Consider the following 15,805-nt stretch of genomic DNA (forward strand, 5'->3'; position numbering starts at 1 on the left):
TAAAATTTCCAGGAAATGAAAGATGCCTGCCCAGTGAGAAAGACTGCCATCATCCCTGAAGTCCCCTCGTGCAGAGCCTTGTGGCTGGACACGAGATTTGGAAATCTAGGCTTCCTGGGCGGTGTTTTCTACAAAAACTAAGAAAACCATTAAATCATTCCAAGAAGTATGGGGAGTTGCCACCCAGCATTCTTGGAATTACTAGCGATCAGAGATTTTGGTAACCTTGATGTGACATGCTGAACTAGAGGTTATGTCAATGATTCTGTAACTTCAAAAGGGGCCTGGTCACATCCCAGGACCCAAGTCATACACCACCCCTGATTCTGCCTCACAGATGTCCGCAGGTCCAGCTCTGCCTGATCTCTTGATTACATCATGCTTTTTCTTTGGCTCTTGAGGTCGCTACATGTCTCTTGCATCTAATGTCAGAGACTTTTTAATGCAATAGAATCCGAAGCTTTGTAAATGTCTTTCCTGTCTAACTCTTAACAGAATCCTGCATTCACCAGCTTCTGAATTTTAGATCTCTCACACAATTTTGTATGATTTGTAGTCACAATTTATGAAGCCAATCTACTGACAACCTCATGTTTCTGGGCCTCTGTGTCTCTATTCTTAGTGTCATCGAGTTGCTGAGAATTAAATGAGAAAATGCACATGAAGTCACTGTGTGAACTATGAAGCATGGTACAAATACTAGTGCCCAGCAGAGAGTGAAGCACAGATTAAATAAACAAATAGGGAGAGATAAATAGACAGATGGGAAAGACAGAGAGATTGAAAGAACTAATTAAGGGCACTATGAGCACGTGGGGAAAAGAGTGTTTACTTCTAACTGGGCATTCAAGCAGAACTTCACAGAAAATGGAGCATTCAGATGGACCTTGACAATGGGTAGGATTGTAACTGACCGGCAGTAATGAAGGGGAAGCCTGCAAAAGTCCACTTGGAAATCTTTAGCGATGGCCTTCAGCGTAGACGGGCAGGAAGTTTCAGGAAAGAGCCAGGGCTTCTGATAGGCACTGTTATTCCACCCACCACCTCTCTGACCCCCCTAGATGTCTCGTTTCCTACATTTTAATACAGTTTTAAATCCATGTCTTTACTACCTAGGACTTCTCTTACCATGTAGAAATTGCTCCAAGAGAATACTGCAGGCAGCCAATGCTTTCTCCTCAGCAGGCTGATGAAGTTGCCCAAATTGTTAGCTCTGTCCAACATGAAGGTTTCTCATGGCCTCACATACGAGGACTTCTGAGTGATAAACTAGTAAAACTCACATGCCATGGTGAGAGAGAATCATCCAGGAAACAGCTTCAAATGTACAAGGATGCTTCAGGGTACGCTCAGACTCCACCCCAGACGAGTCAGCTGTCCAGGCCATTTCTAGTCCTTGAGGTTCACAGCAAATTAAAAAAACATGTCAAAACACCTTAAAAATTTGCATGCTTATATTTAACAAAGTTACACTTTTAATGCTCAAAAATACAAGCAATATAATTATGCTATTCGAAGATTAATTGCAGGATTTATGTAACATATTAATTCACCCCATGATTCAGCCATTGTGGTTCAGTAACGCGACATAAGTTTAAAGATGTAGATGGAACATCTTCCTCTTTCAATCCTGTCAGCGTATTTCTAGACAATGTAAAAAACCCGACTTTGAAATCTTTCAGGCTCTGTGAGTCTCACAGGCAAATGAGCTCTCTGGCTCCCAAGGAGCCCCCAACTCTGACAGTCCCAAAGCAAGACTTTCACAGGCCAGGAATTTAGTAAGTGGAAATACCATTCATTCATTTATGTTGCAAATGTTGTTCACCTGTCTTGAGAAGCCTAATTGTCCATGTCTGCAAAGAAGGCAATCACCAGGGGAGCTCTGTGTACCCTGGCGAGTCTGGAACCAACCAGCAGGCTTCCTCTTAGGGAGATCTGGCAGGGACCTGCCATTCCATGGAGGGGATCCCCTAAATTCCTCAACAGGGGAGTCGTTTCTCTAGAGCCTTCCCATGTCTTCAGGGAACACCGCTTCAATTTGCTGGCCTTGGGGACGGACGCTGAGCTGCCAGGGGTCCCCGGGCAGAATATGAATCTTATCAAGTTTTGCATTGTGGCATTCAATAAATATTAGTTAAATGAATAAAATCACTCATTTCTTCATTCAACAAATATTTATTAAAAGTGTGTTCGGTGTCAGGAATTGTACTTTTAAAGGAGAATTTTGTCCCTTTATGAAAAATGTCTTCCCGCCTCTCTCCCACTTTCTGCCTCCCCTCGCCATGCTCTCCCCAAGTCCCCACAAGCAGACACGCAGGCTGCTCTGCCTTCGTGCCTTGTGGCCCAAAGAGAAGAAACCCAAAGAGAGGGTGGCCCTGTCCCCATGGCCAGCTGCAGTCGGAGCTGGCCCTGGCAGCTGGCCAGACAACGGGGGCTGCCCGTTTCCTGAGCCCAGCCGAGTCAATAGTCAATGGCAGTAAAAGCCAGCCACGGGCCAGTGAGCAATGAGAGACAGAGGCCCAGGAGTCCCTGAAGGAGCTGGTTCCTATATACAAGAACACAGAGAGGCTGGTGAGGACGGGGCTCTCCTCGCCAGCCTTGACTTTATCATGGCACACAGGCCGACCGGGAGCTTATCCCCAGATATTGGCACGACAGCCAATGCACGCTGCTCCACCCGAGCTGACAAAGCACATCCCAGGGCCACCCACCCGGCCTGGGGACAGCCTGCAACTCCGTCTCTGAAGGTCCACCGACACAGGGCTGTTCTTTGTTGGAGAGTCTAAAGTTATAGGGAGTGCCTTGCAGCCGTGTGGAATGGAAGACCTTTTATTTATTTTATTGTCCCCTCTTCCAAAGGAGCCAGCATCAGCCTTGCTCTTGTCAAGGAGCCCAAACATTCTCATTCAAAGGCTGGATTTACAAACGAAGCGGGATGGCCATAAAATGGATGACCTTGCTGCTTCTGGAATCTCATAAAAAGTTTCCAGGCTGCTCCTCCCAGAGCAAACAAGGGTGCTGCCGTTGTCAGCGCCCGGGCGGGGCTCCTCCAGGCTCTTCCCTTCCTCTCTCGTCCACTTTCCTCCAGCTCCACTTGCAGCACCCCCATGGGTCAGGGCGCTGGCCCTCGGGAGGCTGTCGTGCTCAGAGTGGTCAACCCAGAGGTGGGCAAGGCAGGAAAAGGGGTGAAGGAGACAGGAGTCCATGCTGATTGAGATGCTGTTATATGCCCGGCACTGGGGCTTCTTACTACCATGAGAAAACAACCCCCCTCCTTGTTGTGGTGGGCAGACTTGGTGGTGGCCCCCGTGACTCCCATCTACTGGTGGGCACGTCTTTGTGGGAGCCATTCCCCTTGAAGATGAATGGGACCTGTGACTTTGTTCTAACCAACAGAATATGGCAAAGACCAGGGGCTGTCAGCCCTGTGATTGCATTACGTTGTGTAAGTCTTCACCTTGTCAGCAGACTTGCTCTGGAGACTGTCCTCGCTGACTTAACACAGTGAGCGTCCCCGGTGGAAAAGTCCACCTGGCAAGGAACTGCAGGTGGCCCCTGCAAACTGCAGGAAGGGGGCTTCCAGGGACTGGGGTCAGCCTTTAGGAGATGAGGGTGGCCTCCAGTCAGCAAGAAGCCAGGGTCCCTAGTCCTACCGCCGCAAGGAAACATTCTGCCACAACCTGAGTGAACCTGGAAGGAGATTCCTCCCCAGCCGAGCCTCCAGATGAGAATGCAGCCCAGCCGACACCTTCATTGCAGCTTTGTGAGGCCCTGAGCAGAGACACGGCTCAGCCATGCCTAGACTCCTGACCCAAGGAAACTGTGAAACAATAAATGCATGTGGTTTTAAGCCACTACGTGTGTGGCAGTTTGTCATGCAGCAATAAATCGTTAATACACTTGTTTCCACTGCTCGGGTCAGTTTTCCTTAATGTGCAGCCAAACCAATACACGGTTGGTGGAGACACAGATGAGCACCTATGAAGACCTCCCCAAAGTGTTGAGGGATGGGAGTGGACTCTTAAAGAAAGCAGAAGAACAGGCGTTGTGCACCGATGAAGAGAAAGCCGAGGTCTTAGATCTTTCTCCAAATAGAAGAACTGAGTATTCTCATTCAAAAAGCTCTTAGCTACTGACCATTTAGCTGTTTCCTGAAATACCATAGGTGATTAAGGACTAGAAGCAAGAAAGCCTGCTAAATAATCCTTCGAGGTAAGTCTTTAAGTGAACTAAAAGTAGAAGAGCTGACTGTTTATTCCTCTCGCAAAGTTTTTACTTTTGTTGGAGTTAGTTTTGTCACCTGAAAATACCAATCCCACCTGGCATCTCTGGAGCACCCAGTGTGTACAAAGTGCTGTGTCAAGCCCGTCACAAGGTTATCTCCTGAGTGCACACAGCCAACCTGCAAGCTGGGAACGAGTCCTGCTCCCCGTGACAGACGAGAACACTGGGATTCAGAGAGGTGAGGAGCAGGTCTGTCGGCAGCAGGTGCAAACGCAGGTGGTCTGACTCCACACCCAGGGGGTCAAACTCGTCACTGTCCATTCACTGTAAAGATGGAAAATAGAGGAAAACAGTAGTAAGAAGCAGGGGGAGTCCTTTTCCATTCTCCAAACATCTGGGATGCAGCACGAGTAACTTAGTGAGATATTTCCCGAGAACAGAGATCAGACCGCATACACAAATGTGTATCCACATCTTTATCCTTTCGGTTAACATGCTCCCAGCAGTTTCTCGTGTTAGTTGAAGCTCCTCGTAAGCACGGGCTGCCTCCTGTTCCATCATTCGGATGTGCCATGATTTACTAAGGCTTTCTTCTAACACGGATAGTTTAAGGAGCTTTCCATGAGGACTATCACGAATACAGCTGCAATTAGCATCTTTGTGCACAAGGCTTTTTCCACATTTCGAGTTTAGGTAGAACCCCTGATGTGGAATGACTAAATCCGGGAGGACAAGGACACTGACAGTTAGTGGCATCTGCGCCCATTGGCCCCACCTCAGAGAAGCCACTGTGAGGAGTCAGGAGCCGCCCCTCCCGCGAACATTCCTGTGGATTAGCTGCTTCGTAAGTGACGTGAGGGCCGTGTACCTTTAGAAGACCAGATTTTTTATTGTCATGTGGAATATAGTGCTTCTTCCAGAAGCTATAAAGTTCAAGCCTGATACTTGGTAAACCTCCCAGGTGTTTGTGTTTCGTAAACTGTCTCACAGCCGCACCCTCAGCCCTGTTTACAGGTTCCAGAATAAACACCAGAGCGTGCACAATGCCTGCTGGGGTAAGCAGACCCCTGCCATCACCCAGCCTCTTCCTTCTCACTGGGACCCACCATATTCTCCACTTTTCCCAGATACTCAAAAGAACAAAAAAGTTTCTTATCCTAGAGGCACAAAAATATGTTTTGTTTTTGAGGTAAAATAAATGAAACTTTTAAAAAATTTCAGTGTGGTGGCTAAATGACCCAGGAACATCAGTTTCTCATCCCGTCCGCTGTGGATACATTTCGAATTGGGTTGATGGAGCCAGACGTTAGAATGGGAAGGGACCCTAATAATGACAAGAGCTGAAACCTGCTGGACACTGACACGTGCCCAGCACCAGGCTGAGCGCTTGGCACAGTTGTTTCCTCTAACCTCAGCACAGGCCCATCAGGGAGACAGACCTGCTATCCCCCGTGTGCAGTTGGGAAAATGGAGAGATGGAGAGGTGACAGGGTCCCGGAACTCTGCAGCCCAGTCGTTAAAGCCAGAAGAGACCTTGGAGACCATGGAGGTCTCCGACTCTGCTCCCGGGCTCCAGGGACTGCTGAGGGCAAGGGCTGCCCCCAAAGGAAAAGCCAGAGGTCGGCTGCTACCCACCCCACTTTCCTCCCCGCTGCGGTAGGCAGAACAATGGCCCTCCCAAAGATGTCATTGTTCTAACCCCCAGAGCCTGTGAGTATGTTGCTTGACATGGCAAAAGGGACGGCACCAATATGACTAAGTTCAGGACCTGGAGATGGGGAGACCGCCCAGGATTATCCCAGCGCCCGTGTCAGCACACAGGGCCCTGAACGTGAAGCCGCTTCCCAGCTGCGGTCAGAGAGAAGGTCCAGGGATGCAACCCGGCGAATTCTGAAGATGGAGGGCGGGCCATAAGCCAAGAAATGTTACCTCTTGGAGCTGGAAAAGGCAAGGAAATGGGCTTTCCCCTCGGGCCTCCAGCGCTTACTCCACCACACCCCAAGTGAGGGCTACGAGGTCTCCTGCAGACCAGGGCTGCGACTGCCGGCTCTGCCCCACGATCCAGCTCTCAGTGTTCGAGGAAAGACTTTTGTTGCTCAGCCATCCAACAAAAATCTACCGAGATGGATCAGACACACACCAGGCATTGGCAATGAAGGGGTGACCACAACCTGGTCCCACGGCTGGGGAAACCCAGGAGTCACGCCACAGTGACTAGCGATGCCTGTGATATGCAGAGTGTGAAAGAGCACAGACAAACACCACGTGATCCAGTCCTGGGGCCAGGACAGACGGTCCAAGGGAAACAACGTCTAAGTTGAGTCCTGAAGGATGAACAGAAGCTAGCCAGGCACAGAAGAAAAAGAAGAGCATTCTCTGCAGCAGCACAGCAGCGTGGAGGTGCAGAGAGAAGAAATGGGCAGTTTCCCCGCATTGAGAATGAATGACATGCAGGATCCACAGGGAGGGCCGGGGGGAGAGGTGAGACTGGAGAATAAGCCGGGTGATCACGGGGATCTGGTGAGGTCAGTTAGAAATTCACCTGAGTTTCCCTTCCACGAACGCCCATGACCTGATGGCAATGAGAAGCCATGAAATTCACCTGAGTTTCCCTTCCATGAACGCCCACGACCTGATGGCAATGGGAAGCCATGGGAGGTCTCTCCTGAACTGAAGCAGAGAGCTAACAAGCCCAGGGCCAGAACAGAGGAAGGACACAGTAGATTCCTCTTGACTCTGAGTTCAGCACGGTGATTCCTATAAGCAAGGCGTGTGCAAAGTGCAATGGAAGTAAGGAGGGCCTACTGGCTGCCTCTGCCCCGAGCGGGTGGGGAGGTTCGCAGAGCGGGTGAGGACCTGGGACTCGAAGGAGGAGTACGACGAAAGGCGTGTTAAGTGACTTGTGATTTTTCCTCTGCAAACCTCTATTAGCACATGCTGACAGTCTCTATAGACCTTCCCTTCTCGAAAATTCTGCAAATCTGCACTTTTATCCCTGGTTTTTTGTTTTGTATTCATGATGAGCCTTCACAGTGTAACGTTTAACTAGCTGTCTGAGGAGAGGGCAGAGACCATTCCCTGCCCCCAGCAAACTTCTTCCTTGACGACAGAACAACAGTTCGTCACTCCAGCGAGGTGTCCAGCCCCGTGGGGGTTGGATTGTGATTGTTTGAAGTCAGTCATTACTATTCCATTAACATTTGTTAGACACTCATTTTCCCAGACTCCTTTGCAGCCAGGGGTGGACATGTGACCCATTTCTGATCAATAATATTCTAGTCAATTAGACATAAGTGTAAGTCAGCTTGGGAGGGCTCCTGAGATATTTTTGTTCCTTCATTGATAAAATGGCATATCCACTCTAGGAAACAGATACTTTGCCATTCCACACCCTTACCCCTAGCCACCTTTCTATTTTTGAATACTGTTATGATGTCTGGAGGTGTGGCAACCATCTTGCAACCATGAGGCAACCAGGAGAAGAATCAATGATCAACATCCATATGGAGGATGGAAAAGTGGAAGGATGGAAAAGTGCCTAGGATCTTGATAACATTATTGAGCTGCTGTTTTCACCTTAGACTACTTACCCCTAGACTTCTTCTTCTGTGAGATAATCAGACATCTTTACTGCCTAGGCTGCTATCAGTCAGGTTTTTTTGTTACTTATAGCCAAATATATCCTAAATTACATAGTGATTTCCAGAAAGAGAACTACTTTCCTTCTCACTAGAATTGTGAAGCTCGAAGACAGTTAAGAAAGTGGTAGTCTATGGCCAACTAGCCACACAAAGACCCAAGATAATGTTCCCCCAATCCTCGAAGCAGAAAATTTTCTTCCTCCAATCCTCCCTTCCCAGCGATGGCTCTTCCTGGGCTGGGAGGAGATGTATGCTCTTCTGATTTCATGCCTCTAAATATCCCATTGCTTCATTGTCCTCTACATTTGGCCAGGTCTTTGTTCATGGTGGTCTCTGGAGGGCCTGGCTGGTTAGGAAAGTTGAACTTGTCAAAACTCAAAGTCAGATTCTCCTTGGCAACTGCAAAGGTAAGCTGTCACCAGCCCCATCAACGGTCACAGCAGAAAGAGAGCTATTTATTCATCTGGGACCTTCATGAGTCACAGTCTAAACATTCTGTGAACCCTCGTCTGGCAAGTCATGCCCTGCCCCGCTCTCCGGAGAGACGGCATCCCACCCAGCGCCACTTCAACACAACAGACTCTCGGCTGGTGGCTGTCTAATCTTCGCACTGCTCAAGTGGTCGTGTTCTCAATGACTCTGAGTCACCACTGAGGGCATTCCAGCTGGAGCGTGCGTGTGTAACGAGGGCGAGGAGGATGGAGGTCCACCCTGTCCCCGGCAAGACGACAGGCTTCCCGTGGCTCTGCTTCTGCCTTGCTGTGTCCCCTTCAAAATACAACCCATTCCTTGTGCAACAAGCCTTCCAGTCTCTCCACCTTTGGGTGACCCCCTTTTAAACACCGTCTGGTTTGTCAGTGTCAATCAGGACTTGAAGAATTTAACCATTCTCAGGTGGATCTGTCTCCCCAGCGCTGAGGGTGAGCGAGATGGGAGAAAGGAGCCCTCACCTTTTTTAACTTTAGACGTGAGTCTTAATTAGAATTTTTCATCCTTTTTTGGAACTTGTGCTCAGTCCCAACTTATATAGTGAATGTGACTATTGCTTTTGGAGTAAGGAAATGTTCAAGCTTTCCTGACACAATTCATGGAAAGTTTCACTCCTTACCGACTCCTCACAAGTGTGGACATAGTTTAGTGTAACTTCTTCCAGGAAGTCTTCCCGGATCTCATTAAGTGGTGCTCCGTTTAGGAGGGCCTTTAACACCTGCTACTTCCTGGATGAGAGTTCTTATCATACTGGCAGTTGCGTATTCTCACATCAGTAACCCCCACTGGATTGCAAGGTCTGTGAAAGCAGGGTTCATTTCATATCACGAGCATCTACAATATTCCCTGACACATTGTAAGCACCTCAAGTAATATATATTGAGTGAATGAGGCAGAGGGGAGGGACCACCTTCTACGACCAGACAAATACCAAAACTGGCCTTCAGGACCCTAAACTTGAAAAAGAGGATGGGGGGGCCAGCCCCAGTAGCCTAGTGGTTAAGTTCGGCATGCTCCACTTCAGCAATCCAGGTTCAGTTCCCAGCATGGACCTCCACCACTGGTCTGTCAGTGGCCATGCTGTGGTGGTAGCTCACATACCAAGAAAAATAGAGGAAGATTGGTAGTAGATGTTAGCTCAGCGCGAATCTTCCTCAGCAGAAAAAAAAAGAGGATGGGAGACAGGACTGACTAGAGGGATGTTTCTGATGTTCTATCCATCTGTGTCCATGACAATATCAACACTTTGAGGACATGGACCAAGTCTTACACTTTCTGTCCAATAAAAGGGAGTCTAATCTTCCCTCCCACCTCTCAGTGGCCATTAGAGCACTTTCTGATGTGTTCTGTTTGCATAACAACCCACAAGACCTTGAGGAAAACGTTGCAAGGAGACTGGGACAGCCAGGCTTCCTCCAGAATCCTGGGATAAATGCTGTGGGACACGGGTAGATAGCTGTCCATGAGAAAGACTTCTCAATGGGTAGGGACATCAATCAATGGGAGGAGAAAGTTCCAGCCTCGAGGCTCTGTCCTGAAATGCCATTGTCAGCAGACAGGCCATGTTTATGAAGGACCCTGCACCGTGCTGCACAAGGGTCCTCTGGCCCAACCTCATGCAACTTGCCCCTTCCTGAAATCCTCACTCTGGAGGAGGAAGCCCTCCTCAGGATCAGGTGGCACAAGTCGGCAGGGGAGAGAAAGCATACCATCTCTTGGTTAAGAACCCGCGGGTGGGAAAAATGGCAACAGCCAGCAAAATGTTCTGGTTGCCAATTAGACCAAAGAGCCTCTAGAACCCTACCAGGGAAAAGAAGGGATGTGGATGGAGGAAGCTCAGGAGCCCAGAAAACGTGCAAGAGAGGAAGCCAAAGAGTCAGGAGTCGCCGGCCCAGCCCTCCTGTTTTCTAAGCATTTGACTGACCATTCATCAGTCCATATTCCTGACCCCAGGTTCTTCATCTATAAGATTGAGGAAATAGATTTCTCATATTACAAGCTTGCTGCGGAGATTATCGGAGAACGCGTCGTCACAGCCCCGACCCACCGTCAGTGCTCAATGCCTGCAAATATTCTCATCATCACTTAGGTGGGCGCTGGGAACCAGCTCAGTTTTCCCTCCTGTTACCATGTGATACCCCCGCCCGAATGTTTGCCCCCAGGCTGGCGTGGCCAGGGAATGCCAGGATTTTTCTGGCTGTCTTCCAATGCTGAGTACATCACCTGAGCCCCATCTCCACCCCCTACTTATAACTAACACTCAGCACTCTCAAACACCATGGACCCTCTCTTCCATAAATTCGGGTCATACGTATCCACCTGCGCTTATCTAGAACCTTCCTCACTGGGACCTTCACCTTCTCCAGCTCCAGTCCAGCTTTTCGGTTTTCAGGCACAATCCCCCTCCTCCGACCCACGGACTCTGCATCTCGACTCTCCAGCAGAGGACTCCAAGTCGCCACCACGGACTCTGGCTCGGGTTTATCTGCCAGCTCTGCTGGTTTCCTGCTTCCTTGAGAGAAAGCACTCGTCAGGTCCTCAAGACCCCCAACCAAGGCCACAGCCCTCCACCCAGCCAACTGGCTTCCTGGATGAACAACCAAAGCCCTGGGTTCAGACACCTGGCACTGAAACAGTACCCAGAAAAAGGGTGTGGGATCCGGCAGTCCCACATGTCACATCCATTCCAGCTCACCACTGGAATGGCTAACACCTCGCAGGAGATGGTTCTCTGCCTCAGACAAAAGGACAAGGAAGTTGCTCTTTGCCAGACAAATGTGAGTGTCTAAGAGAACCTGAAAACTCTCCATTACCCTGACCTGAAAAACACTCTCACTGTATAATGCAATTTTTCTGAACAACCCAGAGAATAAACATATCCCAAATAGTTTCAGGTGTGATGGACACTAAATCAATCCATCTTCTTGGGACCATGATAAAAAGACGAGGCAGGATACTCGTGGAGCCCCGGCTCTGTGCCAGCCCTTTTCTCCCGTAATCCATACGACACCCTACGAGCTCGACAGCGCCAGTGTTCTGGGGAGCTGGGAAACTCAGATGAGTCATCTACCCCGACCGCCACACCTCAAGGGGCCAAGCCCGGGTTCGAGTCCACACCTGTCTCCCATCCCAGGGTCTCGGCACTCTCATTCCCCAACACTAGCCATGAGACGGTCAGCTTCACCCCCCGGAGGGGCAGTCACCACAGAGACATAATGTCTCTCCCAGGCAGCCACCTCACCCTTCTCCCCCCAACCGAGGACCCTGCTGGAATCCTGGCCAGCTAGCAAACAAGTGGGCTTTACTCTTCTTAAAGCCCTTCCCAACCCATGTCCCCCCTCCTAGAAAGACAGTATGGCATAGCACAGTCATTAAAACTGATTCCAGAGCCAGGCAGCCTAGGTTCAAATCCTAGCTCTGCCACTTACCAGCTGTGTGACCTTGGGCAAGGTACTTAGCTTTCCTGTGTCTCGGGGTCCTCCTCTCTGAAATGGGGCACTGATGGAAATCCAGCTCCTAGGTCGCTTGAGGAGCCACAGAGCTCATACAAGTGCTGACCCAGGAAGTGCTCAAAGAAGCCTAGAGACCGTTCCACGAGCCAGTGTGACCACACTCTGACGAGGCTCTTCTCAGCCTCACGGGACAAGCGAAGGAACTGAGGCAGAGCGCACTTATGATCACACCCTGGGTCACACAGCTCCCCGGAGGCCAGGCTCGGGTTAGAAAGAAAGGCCTCCCAATTGAGTCCTCACCCAGGCGGCTCCCTCCGTCTACTCCCTGAACCAAGAGGCAGACGAAGCAATTACGGTGTTGACGCAAGGCGTAAGGCCCCCCCCCCCCCCGCATTCGCCTTGCTACACGAACCTCAGTGAAGTCCCCACAAACGTCCATTTATTTATAAACCTACAACATTAACCTCTCCCCTTAAAAGCTCTTGGAAACTTTCTGGTGAAAAATATCTCGGTTCTGTCAGAGAAACAAGCCCAGGCTGACGTCTCGTCTCCATGTGCCTCTGCAAACCTGATGGGGCCCTAATCCCTCACCCAGGGACCCTCCCCTCCCTGCGCCCTCCTTCTAAGGTGTCCACCGCTGGGTGTGGGGACTCTCTGAAAGCTCTCTTAGAAAAAGTCCCATGCTTTGAGTCATGGTAAAATCTGAGGGAAATGAACGCTGCCAGAGGTTTCAGCCTCTACATCAGCCCTTAATCAGCCCTGCAGTTCACTGCCGCGTGATGTCGGTCACACCGCTGTCCAGCAGGGGAGCAGGTCTCGGCACCCGCTGCTCGGCCCGAGAGGGCAGAGGGACCTGGGGAAAGTGGCCTGTCGGAGTGGGGCTCGGGCCTCGGGAATGGGCTCCCCTGCTCCTTTCCTAAGAGTTCAATCTTCAGCTTGTTTATTCACCCATTTAGTAAATGTTTACTGGTTTCCTGTTACAGGGACCACACTAAGTGCCAGAAATACAATAAGTAAAAGAGAACGACCTCTGGCTCCACAGGGGCTTACAGTTCAGAGGGGGTGACAGACACTACCGAAAACGAAGGGAGCTGTGAGCTGTGAAGCAGGGGTACATGCGCTTGACCACATCTGGCGGCGGGGAAGCCTTCCTCTAGTAAACGATGTCCCTCCTGTGATCAGAAGCTTCTAGGCCGTGTACATACCAAGAGGACAGATGGAGTAAAGGAGAGCCAGGGGGCTAAGTACATCTTCATTCTAGAGCAATGGGAAGCCACCGAGAGGTGAGCCAGAGGGTCCGAGGACATCCTCCTCCTGCTTGTTATAAAAGTCTCCCCCTCTTTCGCTTTTTACCAACGGTCTTAGCAGCTACCTCTTTTCCAGGGCTGTGTCTTCTCGGCTATTTACAAGGATCATCTCAGTCAGGTCTCCCGCGTCCCTGAAATGAATGTGCTGTCTTTACGCCCATTTTATAGATGAGAACAGTGGAGCTCAACGAGGACAAATAACTTGTCCAAGGTCACACAGATGAGATGAGATTGGAACCCAGGTCTCTCGGATTCCAAGTTCTTAGCAACAACTGGATACTGTTGGTTCCCCGCAGGCAGGAGCCCGGTCTTTCCGCCTCTGCTCAGTTTGCTGGCGCCTGTCCACAGTCGGAGCTCCTACAGGTGACGGATTGCTCCCCTCTGCAGGCTTCCTGTCCGCCCCCGCCCCAATCATAGCGACAATCCACAGCACCTACTGCCGGCAGGGGCGTCGCAGCGCTCCACATGCATTGGCTCGCTGTCATCTTCACCACGACCTGTGGAGGAGGCACTGTTACTCTCATCCTTTTCACTTTACAGACCAGAGAAGTGAGTTCCAGAAAGGTTGATAGCTTGGCCGAAGACACAGCAATAAGTGGCCCCGTGAGGACCCAGGCAGGCTGGCATCGTGACACCAGAGGCCATTATTCCTCTCGCACTCTGGCCACCTGGACCTCGTCTGCTTCTGTCAAACCTGCATCCCTCTTCCCCTGCAGCCCTCACTAGAGCCTCTCTCTCTTCCTGTACCTTCTTCTACCCCACAGCCCAGCTTCATCTTCCCTGCGCTCCCTCCTGCCATCCTCCAGGCCTCCGGACGGGGCCCGCTGCCCTCCTGGCTTGCCCCTCATCCTCCTGTACTTCCCATCTGGGCACTCACCACATCAGCTGCTGTGTTTCAGCTGCTGGGCCACTGGCTCCGTCCCCCAGCAGGCAGGGCCCAAGCCACCCAGGCATCGCCACAACCACAATGCCTGGAACCCGGCGGGAGCTCTAGCCTGATTATGACGTGAGTAGATAAATACGTAAGTGAGTGGAGACCAACTCACTCTTTTTTTCGTACCCCATTGTTCTTGGCACACAGCAGGCCTCACTCGATGTTGCTGAATGAATAATTGAGTGTATCGTCTGATTCCAGAATTTATATTTTCCTTTTGGCTCTTTTTTTCTTCTTCTCCCTCTTTGTTTACAAAGCCTGAAGAAAGACGACAGAAGTACAAAGATCAAGGACGAGGCAGTTGGTTTACAGGAAGGGGAAAGGAAAGTGAGAATCCAGGGGTTTTCCTCTGGCTTCCACGGGAACAAACAGCCACATGTCCCCAGGCCTGCCCTGGACCCCTGAGGCTTAGAGCAGCTGGGGCCTGTCCCCCTGGAGTGGGAGCCACAGCCGCAGGCCCGGGCTCTGCCGAGGCCCCGATGGGAGCACGGAAGCTGGCATGAGCTGTGATTGTTCCTGAGCCGCGGGGACAGTGGCTGTTCTGGGCACTTCAGGAAGTACTTGCTCCAAGAGGCCCTTCCAGCTATTGTTGTGAGAGCCGAGCCCGCTGCGCTGGCACGGGGACAGGCTGCCCCTGCAGGCCAAGGGTCTGTCCAGGGTCCGGGGACAGGAAGGTGAAAGGCAGGGGTCGGCGAGGGACACAGGCCCAGGTAGGAGTCCTGGGCTCGACCCTCACCTTTCTCCAGGCCCTGAGTGCCAGGAGCTCCCGCCGCTGGTGGATTCCTGCCTCCCTGGCGTTGATTCTCTGGGACACAGGCCGGCCGGGGACAGCTCTCTGGCGTGAAAGGAGCAGGGGCTCTGGAGGCCCAGCTCGGCTGGCCCTGCCCCTCCCCTTGAAGCTCCTCTTCCTCTTCCCCTTCCTCTTCCTCTCCCGTCAAAGAGGAGCGACAGCCAGCGTGAGAGGCTGAGGATGAGCCGAGCTGATTGACGAACCTGTCAGGGACACAATGGCAGTGGGAAAAGGCTGGTTTCCTTCCTTCTCCTAAGCAACTGGGCCCGGGAGGGCGGCGCGGAGCCGTGGCTGGCCAGCAGATGTCCCGTTTCGCTGTGTCCCCCCTCTCCCTGGGCCCTGAGCCTGCTCCAGCCTGAATTCTCCTGACAGCTGCTCTGCTTCTCTGCTCGGCCTTGCCCCTGACTCCCGTTTGAACCAAAAAAAAGCCTCTGCTCTGCTCTGTCACAAAAAATAGAAAGAACGACGCAATATGCATCTCTCACAGCCACCGGCCACGGAGAAAGTCCCGGCTTCCAGACCTCTAGCCCCAATCCACTCCAGGATTGCAAACCAACCCCCTCTGCTCCTATGAAGCCTGGGGAATCCCTGCCACCCTCCACCTGGCAGCAGCTCTGCCACACCCTTATCTCGTGACCAAGGCCACTGCCCGGGCCACTGAGGCACAAAATTGGCTGGGGGAAGGGAAAAAGTTTCCAGATAACAGCGACGTTTATCAAGTACCACGTGCCCAGCACTGTTCAAAGCTCTTTATATTAACTCATTTAATCTTCACCAGCATTAACACATAGAATGACATCTTTTAGCAAAAGGGATAAAGAGTTCAGGCTCCCAAGTGAGAAACGAAGCAGCGTCAGTTTGAACCTTGGCTCCGTCAGGACCTGTGTGACCTTGGCTGGGTTCCCTAACCACACCACACAGGTCCCAGCATCCCTGGGCGAGGCCCAACAGCGCGGGCCTCAAGGCTA

The 15,805-nt window shown here is 51.2% G+C and overlaps 1 long non-coding RNA gene across 1 annotated transcript; it reads right to left on the bottom strand.

Annotated features, from left to right (window-relative positions):
• Nucleotides 1-12,228: 12,228 nt before the first annotated feature.
• LOC103552660 (uncharacterized) lies at nucleotides 12,229-15,400 on the bottom strand. The gene is made up of 3 exons (XR_011541307.1): nucleotides 15,041-15,400; nucleotides 13,991-14,305; nucleotides 12,229-13,610 (listed from the first exon to the last, which is right to left on the bottom strand). It is a non-coding gene; the product is annotated as an uncharacterized lncRNA (long non-coding RNA).
• Nucleotides 15,401-15,805: the final 405 nt, after the last annotated feature.

This window comes from Equus przewalskii, chromosome 6 (assembly GCF_037783145.1).
Source record: "Equus przewalskii isolate Varuska chromosome 6, EquPr2, whole genome shotgun sequence".
NCBI lineage: Eukaryota > Metazoa > Chordata > Mammalia > Perissodactyla > Equidae > Equus > Equus przewalskii.